General features: G+C 28.9%; 1 protein-coding gene and 1 long non-coding RNA gene across 2 annotated transcripts in view; one reads left to right on the plus strand and one right to left on the minus strand.

The window, feature by feature from the left end:
* Nucleotides 1–1,311: 1,311 nt before the first annotated feature.
* On the minus strand, nucleotides 1,312–3,560 carry LOC147816465 (uncharacterized). Its single transcript, XR_015434349.1, has 3 exons — nucleotides 3,390–3,560; nucleotides 2,288–2,349; nucleotides 1,312–1,783 (listed from the first exon to the last, which is right to left on the minus strand). It is a non-coding gene; the product is annotated as an uncharacterized LOC147816465 (long non-coding RNA).
* A 261-nt stretch (nucleotides 3,561–3,821) lies between these two features.
* The window catches only part of Hr39 (Nuclear hormone receptor FTZ-F1 beta), an 88,533-nt gene continuing 74,070 nt past the window's right edge, over nucleotides 3,822–18,284 (plus strand). Inside the window, exon 1 of the mRNA XM_016075722.5 lies at nucleotides 3,822–4,057. The gene's annotated coding sequence lies outside the window, so the exon portion shown is untranslated. The remainder of the gene's footprint in view (nucleotides 4,058–18,284) is intronic.

Below are 18,284 nucleotides of genomic sequence, written 5' to 3' on the forward strand. Positions count from 1 at the left end.
AGGTATGGTTTTTTCATGTAAGACGTTCAAATTTTTTTATGCACTAATGTAAGATGAACAAATACCTAGTAAAGGCAAAATTTTCTATGATGATGCAGCAAAAATATTCAATGCTTTAAAAAATAAAAGACGTTAAAAATGTATTATAATAAAAGAATTTTTTTTTCAAGTCTATTTGTATTTTTTCAGTTTTTAGAAATCTCACTTAACTTTCTGAAATCTCACCCTGTTTTTGAGAAAGGATGAGAAATTTTCACCCATTTTTTTTCTATGATGAAAACACTGCATAAAGTACTGTTAAAATATCACAAAACTAATCTTTGTCTAGTTTCTTTGATCTCTTCTAGTGTACTTTAACCTCCAGACACTAGAAGAAAACTCGAACCGATTCCTAACTCAAAATTAAAGTGAATGGTAGCAATGCATTTTTGGGGGAAAATTGTGCATACTACATGCATCAATTCACTTGAAGAATATTTATTTTTAATTTATTTCAGTATATCATACTTGAAGATGATTCCATTATCAGAGTTACATGATTTAAAACAAAAAATTAATTGTTTTCCGAATCCAACCAGGAATAACAAAATTATATAAAATAATAAAAATTAGGATTTTAAATAATAAACCGATGCATATTATAAATAAGTTTCATACTTTTTACTTTTATTTGTACAGACCGTCCATTAAAAATAGTAGAAAAAATTACAAACACTAAATAATATAAATGTAATTTTCTACATTTAATGTAAAAAATCAAGCTTCTAAATAATGAACCAATAGTCTTGTAATATTTTTTAATTAAATTAATCAGACAATGGAGAGAAACTGGGGCAAATAACAAATGTATATAATTTTTTATTTAAGTAATATGCTTATAACTTTTCAATAATATCTATTAAATTATAGAAGGTGTTGCAACAAGTTCAAGAAATTTAAATTCCAAGTGAGAAAAAAATTATATAGAGCAATAATGTATAGAACAATGAATCTGGCAAGTGCCTTCCTCAGCTTTGCTGGCATATTTCTGTGTGTTTGTACGTATATATAAATAAATATATACATGTATATAATCACAGTTGGTTGATAAGCGATGCTATACCAGTGAATAAAATTTTCTTTTCTATAGGGTGATTATAGATACTTTGACATAAATCTTTGAATTTTAAATACTCAAAATAAGTAAATTTAAGAAAAGGTTGAATTACATAATAAAGGTGTTGTTTTCTTGATACCAAAAAAGGGAGATTAAAAGAAAACTTAAAAAAAAAAAAAAAAAATCATCAGATGATGACACCAGCTAAAAAAAATTACACAATAGATCTCTTATTTTATATATAATTGTGATAATATAATATAAATATATCATATATAACTATAATATAAATATAATAGCATATCATATATAACTGTCGTTTCCTACTGCTAAATAAAAACTTTCAAATTAAATGAAATAAATATATATTGTAATACATATATAAAGCATAATATACTATTATACATATGCATAATATTGTATATAATATATTAAATAAATTCAAATTTTTTGCTCTTGTTGGGACATGCTAAATTTCATCAACACTAGATCATAAAAGAATATCTATAAGACCCATGATTATTAATCTTATTACAGATTCGAATTTCTTGTTCTTAGTCTTAAAAAACTATAAAGTTGTGATACATTAAACCACTTAACTCCAACTCTTTTTAACTCTGCTGTAAGATGTTGATAATGATTAGATACAAACTGTTCCATTCCAAATACGATGTTCCATACATACTCCTGTAAAAAAAGGCATTCAAATTATTATACTATTGCAATTTTAATTTATCATTTAAAAAAAAACAACACATATGTGATGTTAAATTATGTTATCATCGGGGGTGCAGGGGAAGTGTTATGTGGAAAAGCAGCATACCCCCATTGATTTTTTGATAAAAATCTAATTTATTTGTTAATTTTTTAATCAATTGCAAAATGTGCTTATTTTTATGCAATGCAAACTTTTTTTGTTCGTTCAAAGTTGGTTGAAAAGTAATCAGTGTGCTGTATCTTTTCTTGCTGCTATAGACATATCTGGCACAAATTACTAAAGCTATTTCCCAAAGATCCTCAATTTTAATTTACTGTCACAAATAACTGCATAAATTCAAAAAACGTTTAATAAGTTTTTATAACTGAAGGAATTTGAAATCAAATGTTGTTAGAAACAAAATTTTTTTTAACACTTCAACAGGTTATTATTTATTTTTTTTAAAAAAATAATAAAGAATAATATGAATATACCTCTATTACTAATGCTGAATGTTCTGTTGGATAAGTAGTTTCTAAGCCATCATAGCTATTAGCTAAAAAACAAAGATCAAAGATTAGTTCTAGTTTGTTTTCTTAACCACAATAAAAATTTTCAGGTTTAATTAGCCACGCGTTTGAAAATAAGACAACAATAATTGAATGCTTTTTTAAAAGACCCATGGAAAGTCACTTGAAATATTCAGTTGGATTTTTTTTTTTTAAATTTTGTGTAACATCTTATCTAATAATCAATATGATCGTTTACATCGAAAATTAAAAATGAAATTTACATTTAATATAGGAACCATATATCAAATGCGAATATCATATGAGAAATGAGACATGAAAGTATTTTAGCAATCTTAAACATTCATTTAAAAACATTAAGTGTTCTTATGTTAATAATTATTTTTTATTTTATTTAAATTAAAAAACTTTTTGAGAAAACATGCACTGACTTTTGAGACTAGTACACGTTTGTTTTTCCATGTAACAGATTGAGACGTAGAGATTTGAGATTAATAAACAGATCTATTTACTAATTATTAGTTTCTGAACATATTTTTACCACAGAACAAGGTTTGATTAGATTGTACGTGCAAAAGAAGTCTAAACATGAAAGATGAATTAAATGGCACTAATTAAAGTATCTAGTCTAGAATTTACATTTTGAGAAAGTGTTATTTTTCCCAAAATGTTTTTTTTAATAATGATAAAAAAAAAAGAAAGATCAGAATCATTTTCGTCGTGCAAAATAATTAATAAGTCTTTTCCTTTTTAATAATTTGATTTCCCAAGAACTTAGAGATTCTGCACAGAAAAATTCTTCGTTAAAGATAATTTTAAAAGTAATACATCAAAAATTAGTTTATAGCATGTAGTGACGAATTTTTTTGATTAGTACACCATTTAGTTTAGATAACACAGAATATTAGAATTAAGAACACCCTAAGTAAAACAATGCAAAATATTAATGCTATCATTAAAAAAAAATTACAATATATGTCTGATATCATTAAGTTATTGAATGGATATTAGTATTCTTAAGGATGCGACGCTTGTTTCCGAACAAATATTTTAAATGCATAATAACCTGGTATTACTATTTTGACACCCATATGTAATTTTAGAAGATTAAAAACAAAGTAGTTAAAATTTCACTACAAATTTAACATTTTTAATCGATGGCGAACTGAATGTTTCATTATCAGATGTAATACTTCAGATCGTAAACAACATTTTTGTTTTGACCAAAAGTAAAACAAAACAGGAACTTTCTGTTTTCTTTTTTTTCTTCCCCTTCAATTGAACTTCCGACACGTCTTCTTCGAAATATTTTCACAAAATACATTTTTAAAATAAAATAATTTCCTGATTTTTCAAGAATAATGAACAGTTAAAACTTAAAAAAATCCTTTCCTTATAATGAAGAAAAAGTTTTTTTGTAATTTGATACTTCCAAATGGAAAAATAGCAAGTATTAATGCTTAAAGTTTGGCTATCAAATTATAAAAATGGCAACACTAATGAATTTTATATAAATATTTTGAGTCTTGTCGTGTTTACCTGTTTGTGAATGACGCTTACGCGGACATTCACTTTTTCATAATAAAAACTTCGATTTTTGCCTAAAGCAACTGTCGTGTAAATTATGACTTAAAGGATATTATTATAATTGTTTGAAAAACTGAATTTTTAGTGTCAAGGATTTTGAAAGTAAATACATCCATGATGTGACCCAGTCTAGTTGAACTGCTTCAGGTGAGTCAAGTGGTGTTTCATTATAGCGATGCGGAGATCAGTGTGTTGTTTTAATTTTAATAAATTATTTTTATGTTTCAAACTTATAAAAGATTTTATAGTATTATTTCAAAGTATTCAATATTTTTGTTCAAGATTATCTAATCTATTAGTTTTAAAACTCAAATTTACTATTGAAACTTTCTAAGGTTTTACTGAAAATTACATGGAAGTTGTAATAAAATAAGTTTTTCTTTCATTGGCATATACTTTTATTAAAAGTATTAAGTAAATTATAATTGAAGGACATCTAAAAAAATTTTACGCATATTTTCGCTAATTGCTCTTAGTAAATATTTTCTTACTTAATAAGTTCGGAAATAAATTGTTTTCTTAAATTTTTTGTATACATTTATGGAACATAAACACAATTATGTTCACTTGAGACACATTTTAACTGCGTGCCTTAAGAAATTAAGTTTTTGACACTTTCACAGCAGAGCTCAATTGAGCATATTTTGATTACGACACAAAACTGTCACTTTCCTTTTTGTTTTATGTAAGGGTCTGATGCCTAGGGTCTGTTCAGTTTTATAGCTCTGATGTCTCTCATTTGCTATTAGTCTTTGTGTGGTAAGCTATCACCGAAGATGTTTAAGTGAGAAATAAAACCTCTATTTAGAAGAATAAATAATCTTATTATTGTGAAGATAAATGGAACTTAAAAATTAAGCAGTATAGCATTGCCAAAGATATGAAGAGAAAGATGTAAATAATTTTTAACAATATATCAATGAACCCGAAAAAAGAAGGAAAAAAAGCAAGATAATCATTAGATTGATTTATCTATTTTTATGAATGTTTAAAGGCTTTGTAATTAATACAAACTAATTAAAATATTTGTCAACTGTTATGATTTTACAGTTGAAAATCAAAACTAATGTTGAGTCGGACTCCACTTTGTCAGTTCTGCCAGATTTGAGTTATCGGGAAATAACTGTATATATTTATATAAAAAATAAAATAGCACTGTTTAATAAACTAAATTGAAGGCAGAATTTTAATTTGAATAATTAAGATGGAAATTTAATATGAATATAAGAAATTTATTATGAATATGCACTGTAGTTAATTTCAATGTATGGTTATTTATTTTTCCCGAATTAATTTTACATTATTTAAATATTCAGTATGGATTTTCATTATATAATGATTCTGGATGCAAACAAGTAATTTTTTAGTTCTTAATTTTATTTTTAATGAAACTTGGAAATAATTTCATAAAGGTTAAACTTCATTGTTATGCTTATGTTCAGTATACGTGTAAGGTGTAAATACTGACAATGTACATAAAATCATGTAGTATTGTTATTATCATATTCAACATTGGATATTCGATTATAATCTACCATATATCCAGGTGTGTACGTTGATCGCTTGAAAAAAACTAATTACAAAAATTTCTATTTTCTTGTTAAACTTTATAAAAAGTGAGGAATTTCTATTTCTTTAGATGAGGATGAAGATAATTTTTTGTGAGACTCAGCAGATGAGGATTTACATCCTCATCTAATCGTAAAATCTATTGTAGAGTGGGATCCATTTGAAGCCGTTGCTAACAGTATTGAATCTGATAGAGGCAGGCGTGTGATTCTTCCGCTAATTCGTGGAATGTCGTGAATATCAAGACCTGATTTGCAGACTTCCGTGAATCAATAATTTATATTCCGACAAAATTTTCTCATAGTTCACTTATCTAAGTAAATTCCGTTGTTTATGCAAAATTTTGTTGACGAGACATTTATTCTACTGTTACTACCAGCTCCAATTTTTTCTTCCTAAGTTATCGTTCACATGAAATAGTGGATTTTTTACGCATATTTGTCCTAGAAGGTGCGACTTAAAATGAGTGATGCAAGCACAAAAGTTAAAAATTGACTGTCTAAAAAATCAATTCCAAAAAGGTAAACATTAAAAAAATTCTATAGAAAAAATTATGTTTTTCTCTTTTTTTTAAAAAAAATTATCTTTAATTGATAGCAATTTGTTGAAAATTCCGATTTGTCACAGCAGAATTATTTTACCACTGTGCTATATTTGCCCTCGTTTTTATTTGATTACAATTAGGTTGAAAAAATTTCTAACAGGACATTATGACTTGATAATTTCGAATAGCGCATGATCCGTGTTTCAGTATTGTTTCTTTGTAGTTAATGCAATTTATTTTCTCGTGGTTTTTAAAATTCCAATATTGTTATAACCTGCAAAATTTGAATTGGGTATTTGAGTAATCACTTTCGTCAATACCATCGGATATCCTTGTGATGTTCTGATTATTATAACAGCTATTGCTCCTGCAAATTTTCCCAATTATTTTTTTTTTTTTGAATACAGTACAGAACCCGTTATCTGGAAACCGGAAAACCAAAAAACCGGCGCGAAATTCGATAAATTTTCTGGCCACTTTAAAAAAAAAATTTTTTTTCCTCATAAGATTTTACGATTTTTCTTCATTTTTTTAAAGATGTTTACCTTACCATCATTTTGGAAATAATCATTATTGTATTACTTCATCAGTTTTTCTTATTTTTAAGATTATTTCCAAATATTATTTTTTTTTAGTTGGTTTAACAATAAAAAAAAAACGGCTTTTTGTAGCGATTCAGAAAACCAGAAAAATCAGTTATCCGGAATAGCGATGGTCCCGACCGTTCCGTATAATCAGTTCCCTACTGTATCTATATTTTTTATGTGGTCATTCGTGCATTTATTAGTGATTTTTTCATTGAAGATGCCACTGTTTATTTTTGTAAATTTTTTTTATTGACTCTTTTATGGTTACTGCTACTGGTATTCACGTGGTATTTTATGTCCCGATATTTTCATATGATATTAGTATTTAGAAAAAAGACATTCGAATTGCACATTTTACATTTGAGTAATTACTTTTTGACGCACTCGATTTGCTCTTATTGTTTTTTTTCTTTGATAGTTATTGTTCATTTTCACATGATTTTTTAAAATCGCACATCATCTGAGTATTCACTATTTGACGTGATAATTTTATCATTTTTTTTCAATCTATTTTCGGCATTTATCACAGCTGATTTTTGCATATTTTTAATACCTTGATATTTTGAATACATTATTATTTATTAAAACATGTGAATCTTGAAATGTACATTTGGTTAACCCCTTTTGGATGTGTCAGATTCGTGTGATTTTGTCATAAATACACTCGTCATCTTATCTCCTCTCTTTCTTCAGTTATTGCCGAGGATTTCACGCTTTTTAAATTTTTAACTATTATTATTATTTTTTTTTTAATGGGATGAAAACTTGCAAAGGGCTAAAGGAAAAATATGCATTATTTTAATCCTTTAAATATCCAATCATTTTTTGAAGGAAGGCCATAGAAAAAAATACTTTGCATTTGTCCAGCAAAGTAAAAGGTAAAACCATGATAAAATAATAAATAAAGTAGTAGTGCGATGTAGACTAAAGCAAAAGACAATGCGAGTGACGATTTTTATGTACTTTCATCTGTGCTTTATTCACATTTTTAATTGCTTTACATTTGGTTTGGATGGCAATAATAACTGCCAGTTTTTAAATTAACAATAATTCTTTACTATAATATGAATAGTATTAAAAAACAAAGTATAGCTGATTATGTACATTTACAAAGTACATGTTCAATATTTTTGATGGAAAAAGATGGTAAAAATAGAGTATGACACACTTTTGCATCTCTACATAGAATAATATAAAGTGTATGCTTTAATGATATTAAATAAACAGTTTTTATTTTTTACCTTACATAAACTACTTACTTTACCTTACAAATTTGGAGTTTTAATTTATATTTTCAATATATTTTTTTGTGCATATTACTTTGAAAAATAATTAAAAAAAATTTTAAACTTATTAGTTAGTATTTACTTGAGACAATTCTAAAAGTGCATAATAAGCTCAATCAAATAATTTTTCATCATAAATTTTTCAGAAATTATTTTAAAGATAAACTGATTTTTAGAATTCAATCAATTGAAGTTTGATGTGTGCAACCAACTACACTTATCAAGCGTTGGCTGTTAATTAATATAACCTTTTTTAAAATAAATCATCAGGCTCGATTAAAAATATTTTTTTTTGTGTCCAAAAGATTATTGCAATTTTGGTTAAGTTATTAATAATTTAGTTTGCATTCACAAAGATTCTATTGAGTACTTTCTTTTTTGAAATCTGCTGTTTCTTTCATCACCGTCAAAATGCTCACAAATTGTTAATGCATTTTTTTTTTTCAAGTAAGACAATTTTTAGGTAAAATTTTTTAAAGTAATTTTTCAGCCGAATTTTTTGGCATTTAATTTATTAAATATTACTGAAAAATTGAGCCTTGAACCTTAATGAGAAAAACACTTCATGCCTTTGATGTTCTGCGGATGCCATTCTTCTACTCTCAAGATAGATTACACCTTGATAACAAAAAAAAAAAAACAAAAAAAAATTGTATCTTTAATTTTGCATTTAATTTTTGGAAACAAAAACTAGTTGGCCTTCAAGAGTCTTAATTCTTTTAAAAATACTAAGTGATTATCTTGCATTGCTTGTCAGCATCTCTTGTTCATTTAATTAAAAAAAATAAGACTTAATTAATAATTATAAATTTGTGAGAATTAGACATATTGAACTGAGAAACCTTTCACAAGTTATACTTGGCAATCGATTTATCTTATCTATTCTACCAAATTTGTTGTTTCAGAAATTTTAGAACTTATGAGTAATTTTGCAGAGAAGAAATTTATAAAATTGTTCTAATGTGAAATTTTATGGGAGTGAATTGAGAGACATTTAATTTAGTTTCCGTATTTAGACAATGCAATTATTACTCAAATTTTAAATGGTAAAGATTTGTTCTTTCAAAATTTTTGATTGATATCTTTAAGTTTATTTGAAATAGAATTGATTTTAATCCATTTTAGCAATTGAATAATAGCTGAATTTTCAAAATGCTGAAATTTATCTACATATTTCATGTGTTCAAAATATTTGAAAATCTTCTTTAATTAAAAAGACATATTAAACCCAATTGTAATTTTTAAAGAAATATTGAATCTTCAAAGGAACACTGAGTGAGAATTTGATCCAATCAACTCTTTAATAAAAATTAAATTGCTAATAGAAATTAAATTGCTAATTAATTGCTTGCTCTAAACAATATATTTGAAAAAAAAGAAGTCAATTTTAAAATTTTTAAAGAGACGCGCTCTAACTACATATTACTTAATAATATTTAATTAACTAATTTTAGACTTAAAACTTATTATTTTTTGTAAATAAAAATGTGCTTTGTTTATTATTTTCTATAATTTTAAGGATCTACTATTGTCTTTAATTTCATAAATTCCTCAGACATTTAGCAGTTTTTGTTCGAAAACAAGTAATAATAACAAAACAATTGATAAAGTAAAATTTAAAATTGTTTAACAAATTGATAGTTTTTTTTCCTCACCTTCTATTTCATGCACGATAATATCAAAAGTAGTAAGTTGTTTTAAAATTCTTCTCACATTAAACTTTCAATTTTTATCTGGCATAAAGATTTTTATGTGATACAATGTCAAACTTAGAATTCGCGTCTAATTCGAAAATTAATAATTATAAATGGAAGTAAAAGTTATTCGATAAAAATGTGTCATATTCTCCTCATATACATATTGTTTCTTTTTTCTGCATGCCAACCTTTAATTAAGAAATAATAAAATAAAATTGCTTGTTGTTGCATCTCACATCAAAGTATTGCATCATAAAACTTGAAATTATTTTTAATTAATTATGCATACTACCCTTAATAGGTATTTAATTGAGTATTTTAAGCAAAAATATAATTAGTTAAGTGTATTTGGTAATCCAATATTCAGCGTTTGGCTGAATAATTGGAATTCGACAAAAGAAATAGATATGTTGGGCACATAGTTAATATTATACCAAATCACTTTGACAAAATCAAATTCATTTAGTGTTCATTTAAAACTTTATAATAATTTTGCATCAAAAAGGTTGATTAAAAGATGCATTCGACCTTACATGGATGGGTTATCTATTACTCGTTCCTTCCACTCTTCTGCTCATTTTTATACTTTACCTATAGTAATTATGTGTGTTGGATATTAAGGAAAAATTTAGATACCAAGGACTTTAATAAGACTTAATTGTAGTTTTAACTTTTCCCAGCATTGTTTAGACTCCCTTGTGTAATTAAAAACATTTGATTGATCAGTAACGTTTGGAAAGTGACGTGTAAAGGTCCATTAATTTAATTTAATGGATGTTAGGGCTAAAATAAGTAGTGTGGAAGGCAGCGCAGCAAGCACAATATTTATTACAAAAATCGAAATTAAATTAATAAATTCTATTTTTATTTGTGTTCTATTTTATTATTATTATTTAAATTGTACTATTAAATATTATTCAGAACATTCTTTTTCGAAACTTCAAACTGGCTGCTTTGCGGCAGGCATACTAAGTTTCTGCTCATGTTGATAAATGAAGGTTTAAAATTTACCATTTGCCAAAATTTTGGCTTACTATTTTTAGATGGTTTAAGGGTCATTATATAATTTTAAAGGCATGAATTAGAAGGGGAAAAAAAGTATTTCTAGAAAAGAATTATCAAAATCTGGGCCTGATTTCGAAATTTAAGAATTGTATTTATAAGAGGAACTGGGAGCCTCATACTGTTAAAATTTCAGCTAAATTTACTTTCATTTCTTATTTATTAAACACGCAATGTTTTAAACCTTTTGTTAAATAGGTATATATTTTTATTATTTTTAAATTTTAGTTTATAATGTAGGTATAAAACACCCATGAATGCAAATTATTCGTTGTTAAAAAAAACAGCTTACAAACTGATTTAAAAATTTGAGGGCCCCGAGAACGGATCTCTCGCCCGGACTAGGGCAAAACAGGCCCAGGTTAACTTATAAACAAACGGAACTAAATTTATCGAAATGTTGGCATTTCCTGTAGCCGGAAATGCTTAAGATTTCTTTTTCTGTTCTAACCTGCAATCTTATTCATTGAGACCCCCGGATACATCTTCACCGTTCAGGTAGGCATTTATCTATCTTGACATTAACCACTAAAGAGAGAAACCAATCAAAATGCTCCTTTCTTTCTCAGGTATATTATCCTCCACTCTTTACTGTAAGAATTGTGCAATTTTTAACCATTATTAAAACGTATCTATTGCTGCCGAACTGTGAATTATTGACCTCGCTCGACCTACTTTGCTCAAATAGAGATATGTTTTCATTTTATTATTATTTTTTTTTCTTCACCTCCCTCTTCCATTTCTTTTATTATTATTTTTTTTAATTCCAGGGCATTCGTAACTTTCTCTCCCGAGGATTTTATGTCTGGGACAACTCATGAAAGTAGAAAACTGGTTATCGCGATTTTCATAACACGTGAATAACTTAAACACTCGCATGGGAGAGAGTTATATTGACATATTGCGCTTAGTAGTATAGGTTCTCTCTCTCTTTTTTTTCCTTCCTTTCCCTCAAGTTGCCGAACTTTGTCTGCCTTCGATTCATATTCTTCCTGCAGCCTTTTACAGGTATGTAGGTCTTTGTGCTTCACCTCTTTTTGTATGCAAATTAACGTCCTCCGACATTTTCGAGGCAAGCTCGTGTTTGCTTTTGTTTGTTTTTGTTTTGAAATTTTTTTTAAAAATAAATTTGATGGGAGTTGATTATGTGAGGATGTCCCTACTTTGGTTTTATGGACATTTCTTCATTTCAGTCAGAAATTATTTTGTTCAATGAACTAATACATTATACGTCCCTGGGCAGCTCATAGTTTGATTAACTGATGACAGAGAGATTTAGTACTGTCGCTTATTGTATACACATTGAAACAATCATGTAACTGCGCTAGAGAAATATTTGCACTTTCGCGTAGCATTCTTTCCCTTTCGTAGGCTCTGCATAAGCTCTGTTGAGAACCGAGATTGTACTGTAGTAATTGCGCTTTGTAGAACTTACTTGCTTGAACGTGCGAGGCGCTGCGTGATAGGGTAAAAATATCGCTTATGCCATATACTTATCTAATGTATGCCATATACCATATATGCCATATACTTAATAATACTGCCGTATTGTATACACATTCAAGCACTCATGTAACTGCGCTAGAGAAATGTTTGCACTTTCGCGTAGCATTCATTCCCTTTCGTAGGCTCTGCATAAGCTCTGTTGAGAACCGAGATTGTACTGTAGTAATTGGGCTTTGTAGAACTTACTTGCTTGAACGTGCGAGGCGCTGCGTGATAGGGTAAAAATCTCGCTTATGCCATATACTTGCCAGCTCTTTCTAATTTTTCTTTTTCTTTTTTGGCTTTCTTGCTACGATGAGATGAAATGATTAGTTTTAATCTTCCTGATTTTAATCATTTGGTTCCCTTCCCCTCGTTAGCCGTTTTAAATATGGTTAAGAAGTAAAAATTGATAAGAAAATCGTTTCATTGTAAAAAAAAAAACAAATTTCATAACTATAGTTTCAAAGAAATCTGAGGCAGTCTGCGTGTAAAAATTTGTTGCGGAAGGAAGTTGCAATATAATATTAATTTATGATAATATCAGAATAGAAAATAGAATTAGGGTGCTTCACTTTTATAAAATTTTGACCATTTTAAACTTTAATGTCATTCAAATTTGCTACAATCTTGATAAGTTTAACCTTATTATAATTCAAATTAAACCAACCTAAACTTGATAACATAAAAGTTATAGCTTGATAACTTGGCTCAGCTAAACATCTTTTACGGTTGCAACAACGTTGAACCGATTTTTTGAGGATATCGAGAAACAGACGACAAACAGCTACATATTTTTTTAAATGCAATTGAAATCTGCAGTAATGTCATTCAAATTTGTACGGTTTTGTTAGGTTGAACCTTGTTATAATTTAAATTAAACCACCCTAATCTTGATAAAACTGTAGTTCAACTTGAATGACAACATGGTTTAGTTAAACAATACGGTTACAGCAACGTTAAACCTATTTTTTGAAGATGTAAAGAAATAGGCGACTATTTACTACCTACTTTTCAAATACTACTGAATGCTGAAATAAATGGAAGTATATTTTGATAAACTAGTAGTTTAGGCAATGAGGGGATTCAAATCACCTGTGCACTGAAACCTTTTTTGGAGTGTTTTAGGGTTAAAAAGAAGTTAATATTGTAATAGAATAAAACATTTATTGAATAAGTAGTTAAAAAAAGTAGTAATGAGCTTTTGTAAATATTTCCAAGAAATGAATAGTTTTGAAATCTAAATGTCTACGATTACCTTTTAAAGATACCTATTTTCAACATTGGTACACACACGTTTTTATCTGCGTGTTTTATTTAACTTTTCCCCTCTCCATTTTAATAATAATAAACGTTGATAACAAACAAGTTAAAAGCTGTACGTATAAGTTTCCGAAATGTTATAGTTTTTCTGATAATTTCATGTTTAAAAAAATATATAATTACTAAAACAATTTAATCATTTATAAATCAACGTTTCTACTCGATTGCGCTTGACTTATTTCGCCGGATTTAGGTATCTAGTATTAACCTTCTCCTGTTGGGTCCGGATTTAGGTATATAGTATTAACCTTCTCCTGTTGGGTCCGGATATTTGTTACATGATAAAACTTAGGTCTGCAACTAGATAATTGCACGTAATTCAGTACATTTTTATGATAGTTCGTACCATTAGGAAAAACTTTGTTCTTTTTTTTGCCAAAGGCAACGAAACAATGTGACCAAAAATTTGAAGTAACCTTCTCTGCTTTTACAACAAAGAAAGCAGCAAAATATATTATCTGACGTAAAAACTTATGTTATAATTGTATTTGATGACACACTAAACTAGTTTTCAAATAAAATGCGGAGACAAAATAAATAAAAAAATAAAATCTATTTAGTGTGTACTTATATGTACATCAATTTAGGCTTTAAATTATCCGAAGCATTAGCGAATTCATCTTTTGTTGTAATCAGGTATTATGAAAAAGTGGTGTTTCAACTTTTAATCTTTCTCTTTGAGGTATTTCCGTATTAACTTCATTTCATTGAATTATAACTCTACAAGGTCTGTGATGCGCATCTGATGAGCCATATATTAAAAAAAAACGGAAAAGAAGACTTGTTAGCTAGATATTCAGCCCACTCAGGGCCACAATTAAAAATGATTCATAAATAGTTTTTTTTTTCTTCTCACCAATATGGTTTGCCGAAAGACAGTCGGTGGGATTACATTGGAGATGCGTTGTGGAGGGTAGCGGTATGTGCTTGATGGCCCGCGGGGCAGGTCGTTCACTGGCCACTATACCTGTACGCAGCAGCCTTCTAATGGCCAAATCCCCCTTTCATCCATACTTGCCACCCTTCTTTTCTCTTTACCGATTTTTTATTTTTCGTTCATCTCTGTTTCTCCATTCACTACTCGTATTTTTGATTATCTTTAAAGATGCTCAGTCAAGTGGTTGTTTAACGATTGAAAATGAAAGTAGTTTTATGTTTGACACTGTTTCTTGGTTTTCCGTGAATAAATTTGTATTGGTCTGAATTTGATAACGTTAGTAATGAGTCTTAATATTGACTTTATTTAATCTTATGCGCGTATTTTGAAATTTTCTGCTTTCTTGTCACTATTTATTGCTAGTTTCGACTTGTAATAAGAGTTTTTTTTTTTCCCCGTTCATCTCTGTTTCTTCATTCACTTACTTGACTTTTTGATTCAGCCGAATAAAGTTTGTTTTTTATTTTAATTTTACTTTTATGAGCGTAATTTATTTATTTATTAGTTTAATTTTAAGTACTAAGCTAATTAAAGACATTTTTGGCCATAAATGTTTCAAAAATATTGCAGAATATGAAAAGGAGGGGAAGAAATACAAAAATTGCCCCATACATCTGCAATTTCACCCAAATAATTTAATAATTTTAAAATGCCCGTGCAGCATACGTTTTGCCTTCACTTATTTCAAATTTTTTTATCAACCTTTTTTTATGTACTTTTTTTCTGTTGCAGCTTTTTTAAAAATACTTGTCTGTTTCCGAACACTTTGTTTTATACTTCGGGAATCAATTTGTTTAGCAACTTTTAATGGTGAGGTGATTGATTGTCTTTTATAATTGTTGCCGCTGCACTTCCCATGTTAAACTGGCCAATAGCATCTGTTAACTGCCATCTCCAGTCGACGCTTACTAACAAGGACATATTCGGAACAAAGTTGCCAGATTACGCTGTGCGAACATTCGTTTGCATTTTGTGGTTGCCCTCCTGGGGTACAGCACTTCAAGTCATCACATGCTAAGCTTTGATACACTGGCACGATTTAATATTTGTTGAGGAATGGTAGACCGAAGCAAATATAGATGATTTCATTGCTTCAACATTAGGAGCATTAGTTGTAATAGTTTGTGAGGCTGGATATAAATTCATAAGTCAAGTGCCCTTTTCGCAATTCCCCCAACGTTTCACCTTTCACTTTAAATTCTTTCACTTTATTCCGAAGCACTGTACCTAGTCTCCGCTACGTGATTTACACACTCTTCTTTCTCTATATCTATTCCATCATACGCATCCAATCTTTTCAGGTGTAAGAAGGTTTTGAAATCTCAATCAGAAAGAAGAGTCGTATAACGCATTTTGCATTCAGTAACAGAGCGGCCCGACAAAATTTCTGCTGCAAATATTTCAATCGCATTTGAGGAACCTTCAAAGTTTTTCTGCTAAGCCGAAGTTTCTGCGGCCTTTATACCAGATTTAAAACTCGGGTGAAGTGTTATTTAGTTCCCTTTTAGAAACTTCTCACAAATGTCAATATTTGTATATGATTTCAAAGTCGATCACAAGGCCATATAAATGAACTGTGGCTACGTTTCTTCCAAGTTCCATCAAACGATACTCCAATACTTATTAAGTTGTGGTGCCTTGCGGACCTCGCAGAAAACACTTTTTGATGGACCTGAGAGAAAGCTTTAATTAAAACTCGTGAGTAATGCATCCTGATTTGCGGACACTCATTCAGGTGCTTAATGATTGGACATCAATCGAAACGTGACTCAAAAATTATATATAAGAGTAAAAACTGAAACTGGAGAGCTTGCGAATACGATATCCAGGTGACTTGTGAAATAATAAATAAAATTCTATTTTTGTATAGCTTTTAATTTTCTTGATACAAACGCTACAATGTATTCATGAACGTCGTCTTTATCATCGTTGCTCACCTCTTTATATTCTGTGACAACTTTTTCTCGACTTTTTTGGAAAACATCAGACTTGAAAGTCTTATTCTCCTCACTCAAGTATTTGACATATGAATAAAATATCTTTCGATCCATTAAGTTAAACTCCATGTTTGCAGTAAACGTTTCTAACGCAGAATAGCCCTTTCCAACACTGAGGGCCCGCAGTGCACTGATCGTTAAGACTCGTTAATAATCCCAACAGATCACCGAAGTCAAGCATCACTGGCTGCGGTCAGTGTGCGGGTGGGTGACCAATTGGATCAGTCTGTATAGGAACCGAGGGTGTTCAGTATTTGTCCTCGTTAAACTGTTCTACCGTGAAGTGCTCGACTTCGCGTGCAGGTCGTCGGGCTATCGAAGAGGGGGTGTCATCCCCTCTGTAGAGGATCAAAATTGTGATGGCATGTCTTCGGATCATTCTCAGGGATGCCAATAGCCCGTTGTGAAGCTCTGTGCGACGTAAATGAACTACAGCAACAAAATCCAACACCGAGGAAAGCAGCAACAACATTTTTATTTAGTGAAAAATTTTTTTGACTGGATTGAAGAAAGAACTACTGATTTCACAAAAAACATTTAGCTTTGCTGCTAAATCGAATTTTGCAGATTTCTGTACTTTCAGACTATGCTGATCACAGTGTGTATATTTCAGTTCCTTCAGCCACACTTCATCTGATATTATAGTTGGGGTGGAATGTGAAGGCCTATTAATAAAAGGCATTTCATTAAAGGAAATTTGAGTTTTTTCTGAGTTCTAGACTCATTTAGAGTGTTGCCGTCAATGCTATCAACTGAACTAGAAGCATCAGAAAACCGTCTCTTCCTTGATCTTTCAAAAGCATTTTTTTAAAGATGTGCGGGGCTTTGTTTTGTGCCATCTCGAATTGATTTTATCCATAACTCAAAGAAAGCTTAAAAAAATAAATTAATAAAATAACTAAAAAAGTTAACGAAAAAACAACAAAAAAAATCAATAAATAAGATATTTTATATGAGTTCGAAAATCATAGCAAACGTCGCAAAAAATAAACATAAACAAATGCGAATATGTAAACAAAAGTATGGTTAATAAAGATAAATTAATGTGATGTTGCCAAATATTGTTACAATATACTAATTAAAATATATTTAATAGAAATACTTAATTTGAATAGAAACCAAGAAATGAATAAATTTTTATTGCCCTAAATTTAATAACGTTAGTTATGAACCTTAATGCTCACATTAGTTAATCTTATGTATGTATTTTGATTTTTTTTGTCAATATTTGTAATTTAACTTTATGCAATATTTTTTGTTTAATATGTATTTAGTTTCGACTTGTATTTAATTCTTTCCTCCGTTCATCTCTGTTTCTCCATTCACTACTCGTCTTTGTGATTATCTTTAACGATGCTCAGTCAAGTGGTTGTTTAGTGATTGCAATTCAATGAAAATAAAAGTAGTATTTTGTAAGTTCAATCTTGTTATTTGGTTCTTTCTGAATAATTTTTACTGACCTGAATTTAATAACGTTAGTTATGAACCTTAATGCTCACATTAGTTAATCTTATGTATGTATTTTGAATTTTTTTTGTCACTATTTGTTTCTTATTTGAATTTAGTTTTTTGATGGTGGTCAGTTTTTCATTCAAAGCCTTGTGTTCACAAAAATCGATTTATAATGTTACGACAGCATTGTATTACATAAAGCAATGTATTACATTAAGCAGCTGGAGTGTCGAAATGTGTGGTTGCCCCCAGGGCAAACTTTTAGTAGTCTCAAAAAGAGTAGTGTTATAATAAAATCTCTTGAATTAAAATGTGGACTTTTTTTTCCTGGAAAACTTAAATCTGCAATAAAAATAAGTACGTTTCCATATGTGACTTTAAAGTTGCCCCCACCACATCCAAAAAAATGATGATGGAGTTGAATTTTGAAAGGAT

This window comes from Parasteatoda tepidariorum, chromosome 1, assembly GCF_982258835.1.
Source record: "Parasteatoda tepidariorum strain Cologne lab strain chromosome 1, Ptep-v5.0, whole genome shotgun sequence".
NCBI lineage: Eukaryota > Metazoa > Arthropoda > Arachnida > Araneae > Theridiidae > Parasteatoda > Parasteatoda tepidariorum.